The sequence below is a fragment of the Bubalus kerabau genome, chromosome 10, assembly GCF_029407905.1.
Source record: "Bubalus kerabau isolate K-KA32 ecotype Philippines breed swamp buffalo chromosome 10, PCC_UOA_SB_1v2, whole genome shotgun sequence".
NCBI classification, from domain to species: Eukaryota; Metazoa; Chordata; class Mammalia; order Artiodactyla; family Bovidae; genus Bubalus; species Bubalus kerabau.
In genome coordinates, this window is record NC_073633.1 from 49020860 (window position 1) to 49048074 (window position 27215).

General features: G+C 41.1%; 1 long non-coding RNA gene across 4 annotated transcripts in view; it reads left to right on the forward strand.

Moving 5' to 3' along the window:
• The first annotated feature begins 763 nt into the window (after positions 1–763).
• LOC129621322 (uncharacterized) overlaps positions 764–27215 on the forward strand; it is a 98818-nt gene continuing 72366 nt past the window's right edge. For 2 of the 4 annotated variants that reach the window (XR_008699218.1, XR_008699219.1), the window contains exons 1-2: positions 764–2185; positions 3596–3690. This is a non-coding gene — a long non-coding RNA (uncharacterized LOC129621322). Of the gene's footprint in view, positions 2186–3595; positions 3691–9094; positions 9946–27215 lie in introns of those variants that run through there. The other 2 variants (XR_008699217.1, XR_008699216.1) reach the window with 2 other exon arrangements.

Sequence of the window (27215 nt, forward strand, 5' to 3'; positions counted from 1 at the left end):
TGGTTAAAAAAAAGTAAGTTTGGGAATAACAACCTGTGATTAAACAAGCCTGCATTTTTTATAACTCAGTAAATCCATATTAATGGAATCTGTGGACATTGATGAAGCAATGTGACATTTGTGGCATCATGGAGCAGGAATGGAACCTAGCATTTATTTACATTTTATGTATTAAATACCACATGGAATACAAATGGTCAGTGGAAATGCTTTGATGAAATGAGGATCTGTCTGCTCTTCACTCTCTCTCTCTCTCTTTAAAGATTGGGTGAACACACACATGCAGAATTTCTAGATTGGACCTGATTGTCTACCCTGAAGATCTTGTCAACTTCATGAGGGTTTATATAACACCTCTCTTCCATGAACAGGTATACCCTCCCATTAGCAATTCTCCTTCTTGATTCCATATGTATTTACTCAGATTTAGTCAGGAAGGAGATTTCTCTGCCTTAATGATGAAGGGGGTCATGGGAAAAAAAAAATCTTGGCTGAGTCAGGGGCCCTGAGTCCTAATGTTGGCTTAGCCACCTGTGTGTGTGATACCACTGGGATGCAAGTGACAACCAGCAACAGAAAACTCTTCAAGTGGCATCTTACACAAAGAGAGATTAATTTTTTCCCCATAACAAGGCTAAAAGGAAAAAGGAACTGCTCAATTCAGCTGCCAGCTGAATGATGTCTTCCAGGTACCCCATGTATTTCCTTTTTACAGTCCTTAGCACGTGGACCTTTTTTTTGTTTTGTTTTTTAATGAATGCTTCAGATTTTAAACATTTTCTAGCAATTCAAATTTACTTTTAAAAATTTAATTTTAATTGGAGGATTGCTTTATAAGGTAGTGTTGGTTTCTGCTGTACAACAATGTAAGTCAGCAGTGTGGGGACTTTTAATCTTCATGCTTGTAGCTTTATTATTACAAGATGCCCACCCCCGCATTAGACTACTCAGGCAGAATAAACAGAGAATCTAATGTCTGGTTTACATTCCCAAGAAAACAGTTTTCCAAGAAACCCTCCTGGTAGATGCCACTGGTCAGAACTGTCAGATAGAGACTCAGCTGCAAGAGAGACTGGGAAAATGTTTAATTGTTTCATCTTGTTAAGTGGAAATATCAAGGGATGAGGGGGCTGTATAGGATTAGTCAAGGGGCAGCCTCTGCCCTGGTGTCCTTGGCCAATTAATGTCATTTTGGACACTGACTTTCTCAGCTATAAAATGAGGTGGTTTAACCCGGATCTAGGTGATCTCTGGGGCTCCTTTTAGTTCAAAAGCAGGAATTCTCAAACTTTAATGTGCATTCAAATCACCTGGAGATCTTGTTAAACTTCTGGTTCCAGGGGTGAGGTTGGGGAGGGTAGGGTGCCCAAGACTCTGCATTTCTAAAAGGCTCTCTCTCAGGTGATGGCTGGATCACACTTTGATTTGCAAGGTTCTGTGAATCCTTAGATATCTTTCTGCTTTCCTTAGTAGACAAACTAGCTTAAGGCAAAGACCGTACAAATTCCTTAAGTTGCCTAGAGTGACTGAATTCTCGAACTGTGTGTGCATGTTCCTCCTGTTTTTCTCCCCTAGCGTTTCTAGATACAGAAGAAGTGAAAGAACTAGAGCCTCCACCTTAAAGGCAGTATAAGTAGTTAGACTAGAGACTAGGGCAGAGGAAAGAGCTTTTCTAATTGAATTTTCACAATAACCCTGTGAGGTCAGCGTCATTGCTCTCATCTCACACATGAGGAATCAGAGACTCAGAGTAAATTAATTTCTCAAGATTGTGCAGCTGGTTTGGATTCTAACTCAGGTCTCTGACTACAAGGCCATGTTCGTACATTTCACTAGGCAACTTCTTACAGAGGCCCATGTGTGAGAGACAAGGATGAATACAGGTGTGCTGCCAATCAATTGATGATTAGCTTGGTACTAACCTGTCTGTGCTGCTTAGTCTGCATTTTTCTCTCCAGTCCCATTCTCTACCGTCCTCTGCATATCTGGGGAGACTGACCTGCTGCCTGGTCTCTGGCCTCCAGTTGGGACTGACCAGTTGAATCGCCTCCAAGAGACTGGAGTATGGAAGAGAAGGAGGTTGAGATATATTTGTTCACCCCATACCCCCTGGTTTGGCAGTCACTCATTCTCAACTTTAAAGCCACAACTGGGGTGCCCACTTTGTGCCTCTCACTGGTTCCCAGTAAGTACTCCCTGCCCCATGCCCTTGGGCCTGGGGGGTGGGTACCTGCTTCCCTCTCCTGATGGTCCCTGGGTGCCTCACTGTCCCTTTGCCCTGCCCACTCCTCTGTAACTAGTCCCTTGATTGCCTTTTTGAGGTGCTGCTTGTTTTCTGATGACATCATGATTCACTGACTCATTTCCCAAAAATGTCCAGGTAGTGGTGTATGTGTTTGTGTGTGTGTGTGTGTGTGTGTGTTTATTCAGGTCCAACTCTTTGAGACCCCCTGCACTGCAGCCTGCCCTGGAATTTTCCAGACAAAAATACTGGAGTTGGTTGCCATTTCCTACTTTAGGAGATCTTCACGATGCAGATATCCAACCTTCATCTCCTGCATTGGCAGACAGATTCTTTACCACTACACTACCTGGGAAGCCCCAGGTAGTGGTAGAGATGATCAAATATTTACTACAGACAGTAGCAGGAGATTTGGGAGGCTGCAACAGGCAGACCTTGGGGAGAAGTCAGGGCTTCCCCTAGGTGGTGACAGGTGGGGAGGATTTGTAGAAACAATGGAGACAGAATATTTGAGAAGAGTATCAGGCAAAGGCAAGGATTAAAGAGGCATGGGGGGCTGCCTGCGTTTGAGGATCAGTTGTATAGTAAGTTGCCTGGGGTGAAACCAAATACGAGTGGCTTATGGTAATAAGAATGCTAACATTCTGCAGAGCTGTGTGTCACTGTGTTCAAAGTGCTTTCCTTGAACTCCCTCATCTCCAGCAGTCATGGATTAGCCTTGTTTTTAGAGAGGGGAGGAAGTGAGCCACAGAGAGGTTAAGAACCAGTCCAGGGTCACCCAGTTCCAGGATTAACTTTGGTGGTCCGGCTGCAAGCCTGCCCTTGGAAGCACTAGGCTGCGGAAAGCACAGATGGCATCTACTGTTTTGCAGCAGGGCTGAAAGCTGAAGGGAGCCCTGTCTAAGAGAGGGAACCAGGGTGTGCTGGGGAGCTGTGCTCTCTCCTTCCCAGAGGGGAGTTTCCGCAGAGCCTTCAAGTGTCAGGGCAGCTGGCTCTGGGTCACGTGGCAATCAGATTGGTTAATGCTTTTCATCCTGCTGGTTTCTGTATGTGATGACAGAAGTCTGTTTCTCCTTTCCACGTGCCCCAGGTCAGAATCCTGTTCCTTTACCTCGGTGGCAGGGACAGGGCCTGGAGGAAGATGATGCCCCAGTCCTGGCAGAGCTCCTGTGTCTGCTTTGTGGGGATTTAGAGACAGCCTATTAGGTATTAGCATAATTGCTTTTGTTTTTAATCTGCTCGGAAATGAATTTCTTTAGCAGCCTAAATAGCTGCAATTGGCCAATTTGTTCTCTTTCTAGTTTCCACGTGGGAAAGTAGATTTAACCCGAGTCTGATTTTCTTTGTCTGTAGAATGGTGGCAGTAACATGCACCTGCTGTCACATGAGTGCCCATGAAGGCCACGCCGCAGAGGCTGCCCCAAGGGAGGCGTTCACAGACATTAGTGGTAAGTTCTGCCCCAGTCCACCTTCTTTCTTTCCATTTAGTCCTTGTGAAATGTTAGGAAAGGTATTGGAGGGTAGTTTCTCTTCCTTCCTTCCATCCTCTCCTTCCTTGACACTCCTCATTGGTGAAAACTTTCAAATATACCTAAATATAAGGAGACAGTGAAATGTACCTTCCTTATTATCTAAATTTAATGATATTCAGTGGCTTGCAACTTCTGCTTATCTAGTTCACTTTTGTCAAAGTATTTAAAAAACAATCTCAAATGGCATACATTTCACTTCAAATGTATCAGCATGCATTTCTAAAAAAGATTATTTTCTTAACATAATGCCATTAATACACCTAACAAAATGGAACAATAATCCCTTAATAGCAAGTCATACCCAGACTGTATTCAAATATCTCCCGTTGTCTCATAGTTGAACTGATTGCCTCAGGATCCCAACAAGGCAGGGCACAGAGGAGAGAGCAGCCAGTGACACAGGGCCCTGTTTACAGTTCTGAGAGTTTAGGAATTTCTTTGCATTTTGCACAATGACTCAGCGTTGCCGGTAAAGTGCGCCCTAACATTTGTGGTTTTGGCTGTCTGGAAACAACTGCAGATGTCCGTGACATTTAGCAGTATCTGTCCAGGCATAAATGTTAGTCCCAGACCCTTGCGGGACTGTGCCTGGAGGGCACAGCGAGAGTGTGCCTAGTTGGGAGCTGGCAGTTGGCTTTTTAGTGATGCGCTGCTTGTCTCACTTTTTGCTCTTTCCTGATTTAGGATTTCACAGATTGTACCACTGATAAAAGATTGGAGTCATACATAGAATGACTGGGTTTTTATTTTGCCAAGTAAGGATATTAAAAATGATCTCCTATCACCCATTATTTCATAAAAGAAATGGCCTTCGAATACTAAAAGAGCAGGACTGATATTATCTCAAAGGGTTGTATCTCTGGGAAATGATAGTTGGCCACCTGATGTTGAGATACATGTATATATATACATATGTCTATACATGTGTGTAATGTGTGAACCACACATTCCATGGTTCTGATTTTCCCATTTTCCATTAACTGGTGAGGACTTTCTCATAGTTTGGTATTTGGGAAACATTCTTCCACTCAAAAGTTAGAAGAATGGATAGTAAAAACTGGTAAAATGATAAAAATGTCATTCTTATTTGAAAAGTAGTCCTTGAATGGGAGATGAAACTTTGGTAAACGTTGAATACAAAGTAAGCTTGCAATGTAGGGCAGGCACAGGAGAGATGCCACATTTTTCAACTATGGTTTGGGAAGCATGTTGGAGCCAGGTGTAAGCATTTCCATATTCTCCAATAATTCTGGTGTTGGATCAAGGGCTGCCAAGAATTAATTTCCTAAATCATTATACTTCTTTTGGCTCACAAACATTATTGTTGATCTTGCTCACATTTTCCAAACCTACATTCCCATCCTAGTTCTGTAACACACACTCCTTGTCCGTTGTGTGAGACCCCAGCGATTTCCTACAGCCCTGAATCTCTCCTGTAGCCTGACACTGGCACTCAGTGTGTATCTCCCAGCTACTCTGCTCTGAGCTTCAGACCAATGATTCCACTTGCCCTTCCTCCTCTCCACACACAGCTCCTGCTCAGCTGCCTCAGTCTGGCTTCCCCTCCTTGCTTCTGCATGAACTGGAGAAGTTGCTCCTGCCAGAACCTGGGAGTTCTTTCTGACACGTCCATCACCCCACATCTACTCTATTACCGAGTCCTGAAGCATTTACTTCCAAATATATTCCCAGTTGAGTTGGTTATGCTGTGACCACTGCTACCACCTCAGTCTTGGTCACTGTTACCTCTTGTCCAGGTTACTGCAACTGTTTCTGTTGACCTCAAATCCCATCAGTCCATTCTTCACACAGTAGCCGGAATAACTTTCTTAAAATGGAAATTACATCATGATGCACTCCCTGTTCAGAACTCTTAGGACATTTGGGACAAAATGAGAAAAAGAAATCCCTAACAGGAGCTACACAGCCCAAGTGGTCTAACTAGCTCCCAACTCTAACCTCATCTCAAGCTGCCTTCCTCTCCATTTATCGTGTTTAATTGACACCTGCTGGACGTTGATTGCCTTGAACACTCAAGGCGCTTTCCCGCCTCGGGGTATGAGCACATGCTGTTTCTACTCCTTTCAAAGTTTCCCACACCCTCCCCACTCTCTGCTCTTGGCCCTCTGCACTGTACTTCCTGAGGGCAGACCCTTGACTCTTCCTCTCAGTAACGAGTAGCCAACATTTAGCATAGTCCTAGGCAGGGAGTGCTTGGCAAATCTCTGTTGACTAAGTGAATGACTCTGCCGATTAATACCAAAATTCTTCCCTCCCTATAAAAGGACAGAAGGGAGATGCTGAATATATTTTAAAAAGAAAAAACCCATATCTTTGCTAGATCGACCAAATTGGTATTGGGCCTTGAGTATTCAGGCCAGTATTTATTTTTATAGTTATAATAATGGATCTTTTTGTAAAATAAATCATATTTTAAGTGAGTGCTAAGTTCAGCTCCATTTAATCAGCATTCCCCAAATTGCCAAGGTTCCTATAAAGCTCCTGTAAAGGATTACCTCTCTGTCTTTAATAGGGTGCTAAATCTATCCATTTCTCTGAGAGACAGAGACCTATAATACATCCATTTAAAAAATCAGAGTGCCTTATTAGTACTGGTTATTGAGAAGGCTAAAATCAAACATACTTAAAATGGCCCTGTAACTTAGGCTCACACTTCTATTTCAGTTTTAAAAGAGAAGACTCAGCATATTTGTAGAACCATTTTCTAGAGTATTTTTCAATAGATTATATAATTTAAAGTTTTCTTTGATATATCAAAAATGAGATGTCCTCTGAGGACTGTAGGTCCACATTGAACTCCCCTTTTTCTAATTCCCTTTTAACACGTTGTCTGAGTGACTCCCTTTTAGTACCATATCTTGTTTGCTGATTATCTCTACTTTCCGATTCAGCTTTTCACTACACGCTACTCTGGTCCCCATTTTTATTTTGCGGGTATGATTTATCTCCTCAACTATATTATAAGTGTCTTGTAAACAAGAAATTGGTGTCTCTTTCTCCTTATGCATCCCCAGAATAACAGTCAGGGCAGGCTAAGACATGTAGCAGTAATGAAACGTTCCCAAATCTCAGGGGACTTATTTCCTACTCCATTTGCACTCTAGTGTGGGCCACAGGGAGCTTCAGATGATGTGGGTCATGGGTCTCTCAGGGATCCAGGCTCATGAAAGGCTTCATCTTGATGCTTGCCTGATGAAAACATAAGGAACCATACTGCTGGCTTTTAAAGCTTCTATTAGGATATAGGACATATCATTCCATAAGCATGTCATTGGCTAAAGCAAGTCACGAAGCCTTGCACGCCTAACTTCAAAAGGGGTAGGCAAGTGAGACCTGACCATGCGCCTGGGAAGAGCAGAGTCAGGAACACCAGAGGAGCTGCACTCAGTACCTGCAGAGCCCTGCTCGGTTCCAGGCTCATGGTGGAAATTATTTGTGTTTGACTGAAGATTGAAAACATCTGGAATATATGTGAGTACAGATAAAGGAGAAGGCAGTTGCTAGCTGAAAATGACGGAAGTATTGTTTCAGTGTATCCTTTCTCCTAGTTTTAACTCCCCTCTTAACATCTGGAAATAAAGAAAAGCCCTGGGGAATATCTCAAAATAAAGAACCCAAGCGAATACCTGTCATTATGCAGCCAATAGCCACGTACTGGCAAGTGATCTGGTCTGCCCCCTAACCTTGTACACTTCTCTGCCAATGATTTGAAGGACTGCAGATGCTGACACAGAAAACACTTGCCAGCAAACACCATGAATCTGGGAGGGGAGTGAGGGATTTGGTGAAAGAATTATGATCTAAAACTGGACTCATGGGTTAGAATAATGGGTTCATTCTAAGGGATCATTGTGTGATTTTTGGGTCTAAAGACTAGTTTTGCATAACTACAGGATGGCAGAGCTTTGAACAACAGCATGTGTGAAAAATCTCCAAGGCTTTCTGTTGACATGAATCGTACTGTTATTCATAGTGGAATGGGGTTGCCAAATGAGCCAATGGAATGTCAGTTTGTTGGCAGGGACAGGACAGGGCAGGGACTCAAGGATTCTGCACAGCTAGAGTGTGGAGGCTTGAGCTCAGTTTGGGATGTCACCATCTGAGTAACCTTGGCAGATGAGCTTGCCCAGTGAAGAGTAATGGGGTTGCCATTGGAACAGGAACACTCAAGGACTGGATGGAAAAACTGGATCAATTTAACCTAGAAAACAGACTGGATTGGTGAAGTACAGGATGAGGGAAGGTGAGGACTACCAAGGAGAAGAGGGAATATACTTTTGTTTTGCTGCTGAAGACAGAATAAGGGTAGGCTATAGGGACACAGATTTGACTCATGATTGGGAAAAGAACCCTGTGAAAGTTAAGTCGCTTGTAGGTTATATCCTTGAGGAGAAGTATGGATCCAAAGAGAGGAGTGAATGGCTATTCCAGCTTGCCCAAGACTGAAATTTTCAGTGTTAAAATCAGAAAAAAATACAAGGCAAACCTGGATGAAGAGATCACCCTAACAAAGAGGATCACCCTTAATGTCATCTCAGGTCTCTTTCCTCTTAGAGGTTTTGTAATTTCTGGGATAGATACTATGTTGATTTTCCCAGAAGAATTTCAGGCAGAGCAATGAAATACAGTATTTTTGGTTTCTAATCTCTGATTAACTTAATCACATAGGACTTTTTCGTGCTCACTGAACAATAGTCCCACACTTGTATTTAAGATTTAATTATTGCTGCTCAGTTCATGCCCTAAAATTGTATCACATAATCAGGTGAACATTTCCCTGCAAGTTCAAGGTCATTCATTACATAAGTGAGCGTTTGGGAAACAAAGAGCTGCACCTTTCTTAGGAAATCACAATGGATAATTTCTTGATTGTTTGAATTGTTATTCTTAGAAAAAGCATGAAGGAGGTGAAAGGAAGTGCAAGAAGTTAAATATTTCCATTATAATAAAATTTTACTTAGCTTATGCACAATGAAAGAGCTGTGTGTATTTAACACATCCAAGTAAAAGGTTTATTCTTTTAATCATTTATTGTTATTTGTGCTTCTAGGATAAGTTTGTGAAATCAAATTGCAAACTTGCAGTTTGTTTATTCTTTGGGGTTCAGTGTTTGTGCATTTAGAACCAAGAACTCTGCCAAGAGGTTCTGTAGGTTTCTTGTGTTATTCTTCTTAATGATGTGTTACCTACCCGTTCTAGCTGTTTAACTTCAATAAAATCATAAGTGATAGTTACCAAGGTGAGCCAACTTTCCTAAATCTTTTCCCTTTTAACTCACTTGATAATGCTCTGTAAATAGAACCCTTTGAGAAGAGAAGAATAACTGGTGAATGGGCTCTATTTTCGTCTGTTTGGTGATTTATGGAGAAGAGGAGTCCTTCCAAGTTCCTGGCTTTGCACCCAAACCCGGAACAGAAACCCATGGAGGTGAGAGGATCATGGAAAGACTCTTGATGTGGCTTAAGGGAAGTAGTGATTAAAAGAAGAGAGGAGAGTAGTGGGAGACCAGCTGCTCATTGAAACCCATCCCACCACATGCTCCCTCCTGCTTTGGTTTGGCATCATGCCTTCTGGGAATTCTCCTTGAGTATGCACCTGACTCTTCTCCCTGCCTCTTGAACACATAGCACCCTCTTTTCTGGGACTTGGTGCTGTTCATTGTAGGTTTTAGTAAGTTTAAGACTACAGAGCCAGGAAAAAAGTCTTGTCATTCATGATAACAAAGACAACAATGATGAGTATGGTCTTGGATATTCTACTCCTTTAGGTGTCATCCATGCAAGTGAGGCACACACCATCTTCTTTGTGTAGCACTGTGTATACTGTGACTCTAGAGCCCCTGAAACTCTAGTTAGTAATATCACCTGAGTAATGCAGTGAAGAAGGACAGTCATGCATCCCCTGGAAGGCCTCATGGAGCAGAGATGCATTTGTTACTAGAATCTTCAACCCTACTCACAGTCTCAGCAATCTGTTATTGTTGTTCAGTCTCTCAGTCATGTCCAACTCTTTGTGACCCCATGGACTGCAGCACGCCAGGCTTCCCTGTCCTTCACTATCTCCCTTGAGTTCAAACTCAAGTCTATAGAGTCAGTGATGCCATCCAAACATTTCATCCTCTGTTGCCCCCTTCTCCTCTAGATCTCAATCTTTTCCAGCATCAGGGTTTTTTCTAATGAGTGTCAGGTGGCCAAATTATTGGAGTTTCAGCTTCAGCATCCGTCCTTCCAACGAATATTCAGGACTGATTTCCTTTAGGATGGACTGGTTTGATCTTCTTGTAGTCCAAGGCACTCTCAAGAGTCTTTTCCAACATCACAGTTCAAAAGCACCAATTCTTTGATGCTCAGCCTTTTTTATGGTCCAACTCTCACATCCATACATGTCTACTGGAAAAAACATAGCTTTGACTCTATGGACCTTTGTCGGCAATCTGCAATCTGTTAAATTCTCACAAAGAGCATTCTGGAATATCAAACTGGGCACAGAATTCTATGCTTACCTTGTGCAGACTTCCCATTGATTTGTAAAGAAAGTCAAGACTGAATCTTTTGAGTGAATTCTGCCCTTTTGATCCAACATCTCTCTGAACTTTTTATAAATCAACCTAATGATAGATATTGGAAATCCAGAAAAAGGCTCACTAAAGGTAAATAGTTAGTGTGTTCATCAGTGATCATTAGCTCTAGTTTGTTCTGCAGTATTTCAGCCATTTTTAAACACTCATGAGAATGTGATTGCCCTTTTCCTGGTATGTCTCTGAAGTTGTCTTAATGCAATAAAGGTGGATTCCACCCCACCCCACCCCCATTTCAAGTGATTGCTCACTTCTTCTCTCTTTTCTCTACTCATTTCTCCCTGGATTAACATCCTTGTTTCACACACTTCATGTTGAGGGAAAGTGAATTTCTTCTCCCCATTTCCCTTGATTGGGATGGAGATGACATGTGGTTGTGTCAATAGAATGGAAACCTGCTCTCCAGAGTGGTAACCCAAAGTGTGAAAAGTTGAGAAATAATTTGTGGGATAAAAGAGTATGAGAGAGACTTCTGAATTTGGGGTCTGAAAACACAGGATGCGGAGGATGATGTGGATGAAGTGACTCAACATCACAGGATGGAGCAGGAAGGTGGTATTCCCATGTGTCAGGCCCTTCTGTGGCCCCTTTGTGGTGGGCTGTCACTAACCACCTCTCTGGGATCCTCATGTCTCTTCCCATAATGGATATAACATGATCTCAGGTTTACTGTGATTGTACTTTTCAAAGAACAGTGTTTTAAATTTATGAATTTATTATGAAAGATAATGGATTGAAATGTATACCACCCATCGGGAAATTCTCCTTCACTACTATAAATAAAATAGATACCTAATGAGAACCTACATATAGCACAGGGAACTTGACTCAATGCTCTGAGGTGACCTAAATGGGAAAAGAATCTAAAAAAGAGTGGATATATGTATACATATAACTGATTCACATTACTGTATAGCAGAAACTAACACAACATTGTAAAGCAACCATGTGCTAAATCACTTCAATTGTATCCAACTCTTTGCGACGCTATGGACTGTAGCCAGCCAGCTCCTCTGTCCATGGGATTCTCGCAGTGAGAATACTGGCGTGGGTTGCCGTGCCCTCCTCCAGGGGATCCTCTTGACCCAGGGATTGAACCTGTGTCTCTTATGTCTCCTGCATTGACAGGCAGGTTCTTTACCACTAGCATCACCTGGAAGCCCTGAAGCAACTATACGCCAATAAAAATTAAAAACAAAAATTCTCCTTCCCAAGTATGCAGGGCATCACAGAGCTCAGTTATCTCCATGCCTAACTCCTTTTCATAGCTGCAGTGTTTTCCTATAGGCTACCTGTCAGTGTGATGCTTACATACCACCTGTCCTGTCATCTTTAATCTATCCCATGCCTGAATTGCACTATCAGATTATAAATCCATCCAAAGATTCTTGTTTTATTCAAATTGGCATCAAGGCAGAATTATCCAAAGACAGCCAAGCTGCTCTTCCTTTCCTTGCTTTCAAAAAGCTTTATAATATAATAACATGCATGGTTTATAAATTTAGTTATTCTAGGAGAAACAATCTCCAAGTTATTGTTTGTTTTATAACCTTTTCCCTCACAGCATTATCAGATGCCTGAAATAAAGAGCTAACAGCAGCCTGCCCTTTTATTTCTACCCTTTTATTTCCTATGTGATTTTGTCTGTGTTTTCTATATGATTCTCAAGCACTTAAAACAAGTTCAGGCTCTATCTGTCATTTTCATTAAACCTACAAAATCACTGCAGGCGGCGTTTTCTCTTGTACACTAAAGTTTCAAATGAGCTATTAGGTCCAGTGTCTGAGGCAGTCAACACAACCATGCTGATTCCTTTTTTTAAAAAAATGCCTGCAGACTGCACAAAGATCAGCCTCTCATCTCATTTGTATTTATCATTACACAAGAAGGTTTTGCCAGAGACAGCAAAATTTGCTTAACACTATCTCTTTTGTTCAGAGAATGAGTGTGTGTGTGTGTATTTTAACATAAAGAGAAGAAGTAGTAATGAGAAAATTTTCAACAAAATCATTTGGAATGTAGCAAGCCAGTAGTGTTCCTTAACATAAAGCCAAACTATTCTGATATGCTGTTTTCCTACCACATCCTACAATGGCTGGGTTGTAAACTGGGATTATGTTCTATTGATTTTGTGATCATTGTTAGACCCTTATGCTGATAATTAGCATTCTCTTTATGTGTTTGTGGATTACAGCTTTAACCCTGGACATATTTCTCTTCAGATGAATTACTTTGGGGTATACAGAACAATTTCTGTGATTATGTATATTAAAACCTGTCCTGCCATCACTTTTCTTTTTAACTAGCAAATACTTATTGAGCTTACTCTTGCACATACGAATGTAACATATGGGGAGAATCTAAAACCCATGATTTGTGGTGTGCTCATGAACTCTTGCCTGGCAAATCCCATGGACGGAGGAGCCTGGTAGGCTGCAGTCCACAGGGTTGCTAGGAGTCGGACACGACTGAGTGACTTCACTTTCACTTTTCACTTTCATGCATTGCAGAAGGAAATGGCAGCCCACTCCAGTGTTCTTGCCTGGTGAATCCCAGGGATGGGGGAGCCTGGTGGGCTGCCGTCTCTGGGGTTCCACAGAGTCGGACATGACTGAAGCGACTTAGCAGCAGCAGCAGCAGCATGAAGTTTCCACATGGGTTCACATATGGATTAGAGGCACGAATATGAGATTATTAAAAAGAGGCATTTTTAAACCTGTCAGTGAAATGTTTCTGCTTCCTGTGAACAAGGACAAAAACAGGCACTGCCAATGAATAAGTTAAATAAATGTATTTAGTTAGGTTAAGGTCATATGAAAAGTTTGATTGTGCATATTCCTTGTACAAACACATATGTGCATATATATATGCACACACACACTTATTTAGATCAGTAGCTTTCAAACATATTTTATCTCTTAAAGTAGTAAAGACTGGCTGAAGGGAGGGCAGCAGAAGTCTTACCCTTTAAGCTCTTTATGCCACTTCCTGTTCACATCAAGTAGCCTGAGTTTAAACTAAAAAGCCCTAGCTTGGACTGTTAAATATACAAACATTTATCTTAAAATGTTAAATTACTACAGGAACTTCCCTGGCATCCAGTGGTTAAGACTCTGCACACTTCCAATGCAGGGGGCAGTGGTTTGATCCCTAGTTGGGGAACTAAGAAACCACATGCTGTCTGGCCGAAAAAAAATGTACATTAAACTATTACAGTTGTGATTGATTTACACAAAGATGATTCAGTACACAGACTTGAAGTAGTCCTAGTGGTTGATCACCGTGTTGCTTAAGTAATCTTGTTCTAATGTATTTGCTGCTCCTCCTTAATTCAAACCTTCCACTTCATTCAGCCTATTTGGTCTTCAAATTCTGCTGTCTCTGACAGTTGATGTTTTGGGAGCACAGCAGTGATGATGCTTTGATCCCTGGATTTCCATTAACAGCTATTGTAACCTACTCTTATCTCTTTGATTTTGGCCTTTTCCTCACCTATCTATTAAATGTTTTAAAACTTTTCTTTTTAAACTTTTTCATGGAGTCAAAAATATTTACTATCAGAAGTAGGATTCTTTTGTCATTTTATTAAAATTGCTAGCTGTTCTCCACTGTATGAGAAAACTCTAGCAGAGAGCTTGGCACAGTGGCTAGTATCTTTGCCAAACCTGATAGTAAATGGGAAGTTATAGATTGTAAGATAAGTAGCTTCAGAGAAACTTGGAAGGTGAGAAGAAAGAGTGGTCTAACTTTGTAAAGGGCATGAAGGTAGAATTGTTGTATTTTCAATGTATTTCATTATACAATACTCATTGTGGAAAATTTGAAATATACCAAGAAGTGGATAAATAAAAAGAGATGTAAAAATCATATAGTCCTACCACATAATCAACTACTTTTACATTTTGGTTAGTCTTGATGGGAGAGTAGAGGGCATGTGACAGATGAACACTGTCAATAAAAGTTGACTTGGGTGGAGAAGAAGGTGAGGTATCTGTGATGGGAGTTTGAGACTCTGGCCCAATAGATGCTCAGACAATGTAAGGCAAGATTGGGAAGGAAGTTACCATTATAGTTTAGAGGATTCATGGGCTCAAGATGATAAGTGAAGTGGCTGGGATTTTAAAGCCCAGGGCAGGGCACTCCTCTTGTGGTCCAGTGGTTAAGAATCCTCCTTGCAATGCAGGGCGTTCAGGTTCGATCCCTGGTCAGGGAACTAAGAGCCAATAAACATGCCATGGAGTAATTAAGCCCATGTGCCACAACTAGAGAGCCCGTGTGCCAGAACAGAAGATACCACCTGCTGCAACTAAGACCCAAATGCAGCCAAATATAAATAATAAAAAATAAATGCATGCCAGGGCACTGAACCAGGGCTGAGGAGAGTAAGGAATTTGAGCAGAAGAAGCTGATTTGGAAGCAGGCTTGGATCCAGGACAGGAATATCTCCTCCACAGAATTTCTGTGGCCAGAAAGGGGGGATTCAGGTAACAGTAAGACAAAAATATCATATAAAAAAGGCTGACCTCGAGGCCCAGAGAGAATAGGCAGTTTCTTCTCTGATGACCCAAAGTATGGCCTCCAAGGTGAACTCATCTTGGGGGGAAAAAGAGGACTCCAAGGAATGGTGTCTAAAGTAGGACATTCGGACTAGAAATTCAGGGAGTTGGAAGAAGGCAGTAACTCTAGGTCTCTACAATTTATCATCCAAATTAGGACACTCTTGAGAACAAAGGAGTGCTGTTAATAATTGTATCAGGACAACCAGTGAAACCCCGGGGCTGTCACCTTAGACAGTTATTTTGTCAGTTAAGTACCTCAACAATATACAGTTTATGACATTACTATATAAAGTTTTGTAACCAAATTGTTGTTCGGACGATACATACCTAATTTATTTCCCTAATAAATAACTGTGCTCAGTTCAAGATCTTATTATTTTTTCTTCTGAGCTTTTAGAAGAACCTCTGAACTACCTTTCCATTCCCTAAGCTGATAGGTAAAGCCATTCTCTTACTCTTTGTTACCAGAGGGCTATATCTAAATCATTAGTCATGTCTTGTTCCTGTCTGCTTGAAATTTAGTGCTTTGCATAGTCCTTGAGATCAAGTTCAAACTTAGCATGGTATGCACTTTAATGCGTTCGGTTCCTGGTGACATTCCGAACTCAGGAGCCATGTTCGAGACTGCAGCCCTTCCTCTGACCTCTTCTCCCTGCTCATCCCTTTGTGTGTGTGGAGTGATGTTTTCCAGCCTCCATGCCTTGGTACGAGCTGTTCCTTCTGCCTGGCACAGCCTCCCACATGCTTGGCTCATTCTATCTTTTTTTTCTTTTAAAAACTCAGCTAAAGTTTCACTTTTTTTTTTTTTAAAGAATCATTTCCTGATTGTTCCCAGACTAAGGGTACTTCCTCTGTGTTCTCCCTCTCCATTGAAATATGTGCCAGCATATATTTTTTGTTAGAACTGTATTGCACTGATTAGTAACAATTTTCTGTCTTCTCAAAAAAATGTATCCCTTTGAGGCTGGGGCTATTTCCTGTTTATGTTTTTTCCCCCCTCTTTATTATACCATCTAGCAAGATGACAATGGCACCCCACTCCAGTACTCTTGCCTGGAAAATCCCATGGGCAGAGGAGCCTGGTGGGCTGCAGTCCATGGGGTCGCTAAGAGTAGGGCACGAATGAGCGACTTCACTTTCACTTTTCATTTTCATGCATTGGAGAAGGAAATGGCAACCCACTCCAGTGTTCTTGCCTGGAGAATCCCAGGGACGGCGGAGCCTGGTGGGCTGCCGTCTATGGGGTCGCACAGAGTCGGACACGACTGAAGTGACTTAGCAGCAGCAGCAGCAAGATGACTCTTCAATATATTTTATTTTTTTAGAAAAGTATGAGCTTGAACCTATCTCAGTATTAATCTCTGAGAGATTCCCTTTGTTATTAACTGAATGTTTGTGCTCCAAAATTCACATGTTGAAGCCCTAATCCTCATGTGATACTGTTTGGAGATGGGGCCTTTGGGAGATCATCATGATTAGATGAAGCCATAAGGTCCCTGTGATGGGATTAGAGTTTTATAAGAAGAAAAACCAGATAGCTGCTCTGTCTCCATGAGCAAGAAACGCCATGTGAGAATCAGGGAGAGGATGGCTGTCTGCAGGCCAGGGAGGACCCGCACTGGAACTCAGCCATACTGACACCCCGAATCCCTCCTTAGCCTCCAGAACTGTGAGAAATTAAATTTCTGTTGTTTAAACCACCTGGTCTCTGGTATTTTGTTATGGCAACTGAGCAGACTAATACATCTTCAGAGGAAGATTCTGTTTTACTGTTTTGTTTGCTGTCTTGCTGTAGGAAACATTTCTTTTAGTTCCATGATAACCCAATATGTAAAAACATTTTTTCCTTGATTAAAAAAGTAATATATGCTCAATGCACAACATTTAGACCATACACACTTAAACACACAGAGGTGTCTACACACCCCACAAAGGAAAGATCCCCCCAGAATCCAGTACATAGAATAACTGTTAATATTTTTGGGTTTCCTGAAACTCCTAGAGGAAAGCTTAGGAACAGAGGTCCTTGATGTGGATCTTGGAAATGATATGGGGATATGATACCTAAAGCACAAGCAGAAAAATAAAAAATAAACAAGGGCAACTGCCTCAAACTAAAAAGCTTCTGCACAGCAAGAGGAACCATCAGCAAAGTGAAAAGACAACCTATAGAATAGAAAAAATATGCAAACCATACATTTGTTAAGGGTTTTATATCCAAAACATAAAAAGAAATCATAAAACTCAATAGCAAAAACACCAACCCAATTAAAAATGGGCAAAGGACCGGAATAGACATCTTTCCAAAGAAGGTGTATAAAAGGCCAACAGGTACATGGAAAGATGCTCAAAATCACTAATCATTAAGAAGATGCAAATGGATACCACAATGAGATATATCTCACATTTCTTAGAATCACCATCATCAAAAAGACAAGAGATAAATGCTGGTGAAGATATGAAGAAAAGGGAACCCTTGTGCTCTGTTGGTGAGATTGTAAATTGGTACAGCCACTATGGAAAAGAGTATGGAAGAGCCTCAAAAAGGTAAAAGTAGAACTACCACCAGTCAGTTCAGTAGAGTCGGTCAGTTGTGTCCAACTCTTTGTGACACCATGGACTGCAGCATGCCAGGCCTCCCTGTCCATCACCAACTCCCAGAGTTTACTCAAACCCATGCTATCCAACCATCTGATCTTCTGTCGTCCGTTTCTCTCACTTTCAATCTTTCCCAGCATCAGGGTCTTTTCCAGTCAGTCAGTTCTTTGCATCAGGTGGCCAAAGTATTGGAGTTTCAGCTTCAAAATCAATGAATATTCTTCCAATGAATATTTAGGACTGATTTCCTTTAGGATGGACTGGTTGAATCTCCTTGCTGTCCAAGGGACTCTCAAGAGTCTTCTCCAACACCACAGTTCAAAAGCATCAATTCTTCGGCGCTCAGCCTTCTTCACAGTCCAACTCTCACATCCATACATGACTACTGGAAAAACCATTGCCTTGACTAGTAGACAGACCTTTGTTGACAAAGTAATGTCTCTGCTTTTTAATATGCTGTCCAGGTTGGTCATAACTTTTCTTGAAAGGAGCAAGCATCTTTTAATTTCAAGGCTGTAGTCACCATCTGCAGTGATTTTGGAGCCCCCCAAAATAAAATCTGTCACTGTTTCCCCATCTATTTGCCATGAAGTGATGGGACCAGATGCCATGATCTTAGTTTTCTGAATGTTGAGTGTTTTTTTTTTTTTTTTGAATGTTGAGTTTTAAGCCAACTTTTTCACTCTATTCTTTCACTTTCGTCAAGAGGCTCTTTGGTTCTTCACTTTCTGCCAACAGGGTGGTGTCATCTGCATATCTGAGGTTATTGATATTTCTCCCAGCAATCTTGATTCCAGCTTCATCCAGTCCAGTATTTCTCATGATGTACTCTGTATATAAGTTAAATAAGCAAGGTGACAATATACAGCCTTGACACACTCCTTTTCCTATTTGGAATCAGTCTGCTGTTCCATGTCCAGTTCTAACTGTTGCTTCCTGACCTGCACACAGATTTCTCAAGAGGCAGGTCAGGTGGTCTGGTATTCCCATCAGGCTTTATTTTTTTGGGCTCCAAAATCACTGCAGATGGTGACTGCAGCCGTGAAATTAAAAGACGCTTACTCCTTGGAAGAAAAGTTATGACCAACCTAGATAGCATATTCAAAAGCAGAGACATTATTTTGCCAACAAAGGTCTGTCTAGTCAAGGCTATGGTTTTTCCTGTGGTCATGTATGGATGTGAGAGTTGGACTGTGAAGAAAGCTGAGCGCCGAAGAATTGATGCTTTTGAACTGTGGTGTTGGAGAAGACCTGAGAGTCCCTTGGACTGCAAGGAGATCCAACCAGTCCATTCTAAAGGAGATCAGCCCTGGGTGTTCTTTGGAAGGAATGATGCTAAAGCTGAAACTCCAGTACTTTGGCCACCTCATGCGAAGAGTTGACTCATTGGAAAAGACTCTGATGCTGGGAGGGATTGGGGACAGGAGAAGGGGACAACAGAGGATGAGATGGCTGGATGGCATCACTGACTCAATGGACGTGAGTTTGAATGAACTCCGGGAGATGGTGATGGACAGGGATGCCTGGCGAGCTGCGATTCATGGGGTCGCAAAGAGTCGGACATGACTGAGTGACTGAACTGAACTAAACTGAAGAATTTTCCAAAGTTTGTTTTGGTCCACACAGTCAAAGGCTTTGGCATAGTCAATACAGCAGAAGTAGATGTTTTTCTGGAACTCTCTTGCCTTTTCGATGGTCCAATGGATGTTGGCAATTTGACCTCTGGTTCCTCTGCCTTTTCTAAATCCAGCTTGAACATCTGGAAGTTCACAGTTCATGTACTGTTGAAGCCTGGCTTGGAGAATTTTGAGCATTACTTTACTGGCGTGTGAGAAGAGTGCAATTGTACGGTAGTTTGAGCATTCTTTGGCATTACCTTTCTTTGGGATTGGAATGAAAACTGACCTTTTCCAGTCCTGTGGCCATTGCTGAGTTTTCCAGATTTGCTGGTGTATTGAGTGCAGTACTTTCACAGCATCATCTTTTAGGATTTTAAATAGCTCAACTGGAATTCCATCACCTCCACTAGCTTTGTTTGTAGTGATGCTTCCTAAGGCCCACTTGACTTCACATTCCAGGATGTCTGGCTCTAGATGAGTGATCACCATCGTGATTATCTGGGTCATGAAGATCTTTTTTGTATAGTTCTTCTGTGTATTCTTGCCACCTCTTCTTAATATCTTCTGCTTCTGTTAGGATCATACCATTTCTGTCCTTTATCGAGCCCATCTTTGCATGAAGTGTTCCCTTGGTATCTCTAATTTTCTTGAAGAGATTTCCAGTCTTTCCCATTGTATTGTTTTCCTCTATTTCTTTGAATTGATCACTGACAAAGGCTTTCTCATCTCTCTTTGCTATTCTTTGGAACTCTGCATTCAAATGGGTATATCTTTCCTTTTCTCCTTTGCCTTTCACCTCTCTTCTATTCACAGCTATTAGTAAGGCCTCCTGAGAGAACCTTTTTTCCTTTTTGCATTTCTTTTCCTTGGGGATGGTCTTGATCCCTGTCTCCTGTACAATGTCATGAACCTCCATCCATAGTTCTTTAAGTACTCTGTCTATCAGATCTAGTCCCTTGAATCTATTTGTCACTTCCACTTTATAATTGTATGGGATTTGATTTAGGTCATACCTAAATGGTCTAGTTGTTTTCCCTACCATAAAATTCAGCAATTCCACTTCTGAGAATACATCCAAAAGTAACAAAAAGACTAATGAGAAAAGATATCTGCACCCCACTCATTCCATCACTATTTACAATAGCCAAGACATGGAAACAATATGAGTGTCCATCAATGGATAAATAAACAAGTTGTGCTATATCTATATCTATAGATATACAATGGAATATTATTAACCAGTAAAAAATGAGGAAATCTTACCATTTGCAACAACACACATAGAACTTGAAGGTGCTATGCTCAGTGAAATAAGTCAGACAAAGACAAATAGTATATGATCTCATATGTGAAATCTAAACAGTAAAAATATAACTCATGGAAAAAGAGATCAGACTCCCCCATCAGAGGTGGGGGAGGGGCAGGCAGTGGAGGGGCAATATGAGGAAGGCAGACAAAAGGACAAACTTCCACTTATAAAATAAATGCCAGGGATGCAATGCACAGTCCACAGTCAGCACTGCTGTATGATATGTAGTGAAGTTGAGAGTAAATCCTAAGAGATCCTATTACAAGGGAAAAAAATCTTTCCCTTTATTCTTTCTTTTCTTTTTATTGTGGCTAGATGAAAGATGGATGTTATCTGAACCTACTGTTGTAATCATTTCACAATATATGTAAACCAAAGCATCATGCTGTATACTTTGAACATATACAGTAATATAGATCAATTATTTCTCAATAAAACTCATGTTTGGTTTCTAATATTGCATCATTATACATATGTTATATATTATATACTTATGCACATATTCCACAAAAGTGAGATCATTCTCTATTTATCACTTTGGAGACTGCTTTTGATCCATAGTGGATATTCATATTCTTCAGCAACATCATTTTGGCTACACAGTTTTCTATCCAATAAACATGTAACTCAACTTTAGAAATAATTCTTGGTGTATATTCTTCTCTAAAATGATTAGAATTTTGTTGGTTTAGTAGTCCCCCCAATATGATGGGTATTTCTATGCGCATAAAGTTTAGTTGCTACTGGTTTAAGTCTGGCAGTTTTTAGCAAGAGTATTAAGGAGAATCTTACAAATAATTTGCTCATTCACTGATTAATATACTGCATAAGTATGGTTGTATTTCTGGAGGAGAAAAATCAGCAGTATGTAGCAAGAATCCTAAAAATATGCATTACTTTTGTTCCAGTTATTGTACTTTTAAAAATTGATTTTAAGGAAATAATCATAGATGTGCAGACAAGATTTATAATCATTGCAGCATAGAGAGAGAAAGAATGAATGTGACATAAACCATCAGCAGTGGAGAAATAATTGAAATAATTGTGGTCCATCCATAGGATGCATTAGTTTTCAGCCACTAAAAGCACTGTTTTCAAAGAGTATTTAAGGATGTGGCAATTGCTTAAAATAGAATAAGTTTTTAAAAGTTTACAAAATTATGTGTACAATACGTGATCCGAGTTTTATACAAAACCAAAGTCTATCATAGAATGTACGACAAAACACCAAAATAGTGCTAGTGTTTTCTCTAATACCTGGATTCCCACTAGTTTTAATTTTTTTCCTTTATCCTTCTCTGAATTTTCTAGGGTACCTATGGAAAACTGTTTTACTTTTATGATTTAAAAACTTTTAAGTAATTAAAAAAACATTCAGGATATTTTATTAATTTTTGAGAAATGGAGCACCTTGTATTAGAATCATTGTTTCATTCTGGTCAAATGAAATGCATTAAAAAGCAAATTGAGGACTTGCCTATATTTTTATATACCTATTTATATATATATAAATAAATATATATATGTATATACACACACTACACACTTGTCCTTCAAGCTCCAGGTCCCGGGAAATTTTCTCCACACCCTGCCCCAGCACCACAAGCACAGATCCAGTTTAGCCACCAATCACACTGCACTGCAACGGTATATTTCTTTTCCTTCCTGGTCTATAGCACTCAGTAAAACATTAAAAGCATGAGTGCAGAAATGAGTGACTCATCGAATGCCAGTGTTGCTCAGTCTCTCTTTGAAACACCAATATCTGAGCAAACCCAAGCTGGTGCTTTGGACGTGTGGAGTGATATCAGCTTTGCCCAGGAGAAAAGCGACTCAAGGTAGGATAAGGGATGGATCGTGGCATGACAACCTCAGTGAATATTTTTCATTCATGCTCTTTATCCTTGCTCTCCCTAGCTCTTGCATTCCCTATATAAGCCTTCACCTTTTTTAAAAAAAAATAATTTATTTTTATTTTTGGATGCGCTGGGTCTTCCTTGCTGCATGGGCTTTTCTCTAGTTGTGGCGACTGGGGGCTACTCTCTCACTGAAGTGTGAGGGCTTCTTATTGCAATGGCTTCCTTTGCTTCAGAGCACTGGGCTCTGGGGCTTGCCAGCTTCAGTAATTGTGGCTCCCGGGCTCTAGAGCACAGGTTACACGGTCATGGCACAGAGGCTTAGTTGCTCAGCGGCACATGGGATCCTCCCAGTTCAGGGATGGAACCCGTGTCTCTTGCACTGGCCGGCGGATTCTTTATCACTGAGCCAGCAGGGAAGCCCAGCCTTCACCTTTCTGAAATGAGAACTGTAAAGCAGAAAGGAAGCCGCCTGCTCTGTTGGTCGGCTTCCTGCATCATTTGGTCTTTGGCCTTGTAGTAGAGCTACTCTGTGTTCACATACTGAATTGTCATTTCCAAGTGGGTCAGAGAAGGCTGCTGGGGTCCCTCAAAAGCCTAATGAAAGAACAGTCTTAAAGGGACTTCCTTGGTGGCCAGTGGTCAAGTCTTGGCATTTCTAATGCAGGGGACATGGGTTCTATCCCTGGTCAGAGAACTAAGATCTCACAAGCCTTGTGGCCAAAAAAGAAAAAAAAAAATCAACAAAAAAACAGTCATGTAGTATAAACATTGGGAAGAGGGGTTACTGACTAACGTTTTTGTTTTGTTTTTTTCTGTGACAGCATGAGAAGAAAGGAGTAGGGCCAAGAAGTAGGAACCTTGCTAACAAACAGGGAGCCCTATAGAGCTCTGGCTGCAGCTCTCACGTGAAGAAACAGGAGTCAATGAGCAGATGGCTGGAGCACAGGACTCTTTCTGTTAACTTCAAATTCCATTCCTATGGAGTAGGACTGATTAATAGGACATGGGTCACATTCTGGCTCCCAATGCCATGCCCACAACTCCTGCTGCTATCAGTGGGAATGTGGGTTCATAGCTGAGGGCAGTTTGGTTTCCTTGGATGAAAAGAGAGAGAGAGTGAGAGAGAGAGAGAGTGTGTATGTGTGTGTGTGTGAGAGAGAGAGAGAGAGACTATGTATGTGTGTGAGAGAGACAGTGTGTGTGTGAGAGAGAGAGAGAGGGAGGGAGAGAAAGAAGAAAGGAGGGAGAGAGAGAGAGAAATACTGAATATTAGTCTTCTTTAAGAGGAAGGACTAAAAGACATCCCAGTGTGTTTGGGATGGTCCTTTTTTTGCTGTTGTGAATGGCTCTACTCATAGAAAGAATTAACAAATATTCCATCTGTCATAAATCTCATTTAATATTCATGCCTGAGGAACTGAGTTCTTGCCCTAATCTGGCTTGCTGTTACTTCTAAGCCCCAGAGGATGGACCATCCCAAAGGGATCTCTTCCAAATTGGAGAGAAGAGGGTAGGGGTGGAGACAATGAGAAGACTGAGTCTGCCTTCCAAGGAGTTTTAATTAATGCCCCTGCCCTCTAGCCCTGAATTGCTTTGTGGCAAATGGCTCATCTTGGTTTTCTAAAGCTTACTGCCTCCTGTTAACAAAAGCTAGTCAAGGTCACCGTGATTGGCCTTCTGTCTCAAATATCTTTCTCTGCCCAGCCAGGGCAATTCTCAACCTCTGTTTTGTCTCCTGATAAGGCTGCCTTTCTGCATGGAATTCTGAAAGACTCATTTGATACTCAACTCTGGCCTGGAGAATTCCATGGAATATATAAGTCCATGGGGTTGCAAAGAGTCAGACAGGACTGAGCGACTTTCACTTTCACTTTACAGATTACTGCTGAGAAGCTATTTCCATTGTCCAGACACAGAACTGACTCCTTTTTCTATTTAGTTTAGGAGCTTTTTGTGGAGGGTAGCAGAGAATTCAACTTTATGATTTGGCAAAAACAAACTGACAGTAGATTTGTTATCAGCGCCCTGAGGCAATGTAGGGCCTATTAAAGTGGTCCAGGGGAGGTGTCTCCCCTTCCCAAGGTGAGCTTCAGTGTCAAGAACCTCCTTTCTTAATTAGTATAACTTGAAAATAAATTTTATCTTATAGGACAGATGCCTACACCTTGTTTTTCTTCTTTAAAATTGTTTTAGGTATTCTTATTCCTTTATTTTTTTCATATTAATTTTAAAATTGTATTTTCAAATTACAATTAAAATTATTTTGGGTTTTGATTGCACTTTTGCCAAATTTATAGAATAATATGAAAAGAGTTATCCTCTGTAGGATATTAAGCTCTCCTCTTACATGATAGGTTGCTCCATTTACTTGGCCTCCTTTCATATTTTTCAGGAAAAGTTAATAATTTTCTCCATGAGAGTCTTGTACATATTATTCTAGTGAATAATTCAGTACCTGGTACACAGCAGATGCTTAGCAAATTTTTACTGAATGTATATTTTTGATGCTATTGTGAGCAGAATGTGTTCAACAAAAATTTTTTATACAGATCTCATATCTAGGAATCTTTTGGAAGTGTCAACTCTAATATAGTACATTTTCTTGCATTTTTCTATGTATATAATAATATAGTCTGAAAATCAAAAGTTTGTTTTCTCTTTTCAGTCCTATGTATTTAATTGTTTTCATTGACTTATTTTACTTAATATGATCTCCAGGTCAGTGTTGAATGGAAAAGATGACAGGGAATCTGTTTCTTTTCAGATACTTGGAATGATAATTCCCTCATGTATTGCATCTGTTGGCATTTCCTCTTGGTAGTTTATCCATTTCATTTGTTGACTATAATATTTATTTTGAGCTCATTATCACCAGGGGTGTTTGTTTTTGTGTATGTTTTCTTACGGGACATCTGTGAGCTTAGGCAATTTAAATGTCTTTACAGGGAATAGCTAAAACATGTTTTCAGCAAAGTTATATATTTCTTGAGATGGGTTACCTGGGCCTGGTTACCACAGAGAAGAAAGAGCTCGCGGTAACAGAAAGACAGGTTCCAAGTGAGAGAGGACAAAAATTGATAGAGCAGGATCCTGGAGAAAGTGAGAAGCTAGAAGATGAGGAGCCCAGGTATAACTTTATAAAATATACTAAGACTACTTCTGTTTTGTAACAGGAGGGCAGATTAAACTGGTGAAAAATACAGAGACTTTTTTGAGTAAAGAACTTGAGAGAATCTCAAGTTTTTGTAAAAGTAAAACATAAGCTTGTCTTTATAGTTAAGTCAGTCAAACAGACGTATGTCTGGGGAGATGAATGCTATTAGAAGTGCCATGTGACAGCCGGAAAAGTTAACAAGAAAGACTGTCAGTAGGGGTTAGAACCCAGTCAGCGTTTCAAGAAAGTGGCCACATGGGTCACTTTGGTGATTTGTCCACATCACTATGAAACAAGGGGAAGAAAAGGTAAGAGTGTCCCAGACTGATGACTGACAGTCCAGCCATGGCTTGGGAAAGAGCAGTTTTCAGGTTCTGGAAAGTATCTTGTTTAAATAATTTTCTCTGGAGTCCAGGATGGGTAGGGGACAAATGGAGCCAGGACACTGATGAATGAGGATGCAAGAGAAGGATCTAGAGAATTCAGGCTCAGAGAAGGTGGGGACAGATGCAGCAGGCATGAGAGAGCTGTCGGATGATAAGTCAAGAAGATTTAGAGCAGGAAGAGGAATTTTTCAGCTTGAGGTTTTGGCGATGGAGTAGGTCACAGTGCTCCGCACACCAACAATCATTTGTGGTTCCTTTATGTCCTATCCTTGCCATCTGGAGGAAAAGTTAGTTGCTCTGAGCTGCAGTATAGGAGGCTCTCAATTGAAATTTCTTTTTCTGAAAAACGTGGAAATAGCCAGGCTTGCAGAACTACTAGTCTACATTAAAAAAAAAAAAAGGAAAAACAAAGGTACATGTTAGGTGCACATCGATTTACAAAAATCTCCAAGGATTGTGTCTAAAATCTTCATAGCCTTTGAACCTTGGCTCTTCAAGCCCTTGCCCATAATTCCTGGAATCTCTACCTTCTGGTGAGGTGTCCGTTGAGGACATGTGGCAGATGTTACAGCCACTCCCTCAGAGCGGCCCAACCTCGCCTTGCCTCAGCCATGACTGGCTTTTTCCTCAATGAGCCAGCTGTCCCCTCTGCAGCTGCCTTTGGAGCGCTCCTCGAGTCGTGACTGTCATTGGCAATGCTGTGGCTTGGCTGTTGTCAGTGCCCACTGTGGTTGCATCTGCTCTCCTTTTCCATAAGATGTACTGGCTGGTTTGGTGCTTTACCAAATTGCAGTGGGCTCTGTGGGTCCCTGTCAGCATTTCTTTCCTTTTTTTCCTCTTGATCTGCGTTGTTTCTGGGAGGGGGTAGAACTTTGTCGCTGAGTCATAGCTGGCTGTGATGCGGGAAGTCAGAACAGTTTTTAACCTTTTCCTGTTAATTTGTAACCCCTACGTTACCTCCCAGTGAAGCTCTGAGGGTGCCTTGAGGGAGACGATTCATAGGAAGGAATTGATTTAATGAGGAGGATAATAGCTGGGGATGGGATGTAATTCCTCCCAGCGTAGGCTTTCTGCCCAACTCGCAGTGGGGTGGGGTCCATACGTGCTACTTCACTGGGACTTGCTTTGGCATCAACATAAATGAGATACATGCAGGAAATGCGGAGATGAGATTGCATTCATTCTTGAAAAATTGTTTATTTGTGACTGACCTACTTAGAAAAAATGGAGTAGAAAAAGAAGGGAAGTTTTGATGCAGAAAGAAAAATAAGATAATGGAAGGTAGAAATAGAAGACCACAGTGAAAGGCCAAGCAGATGGGCTGCGTCCGTTTGAAAATGTCCCTGGACAGAGCTCCTG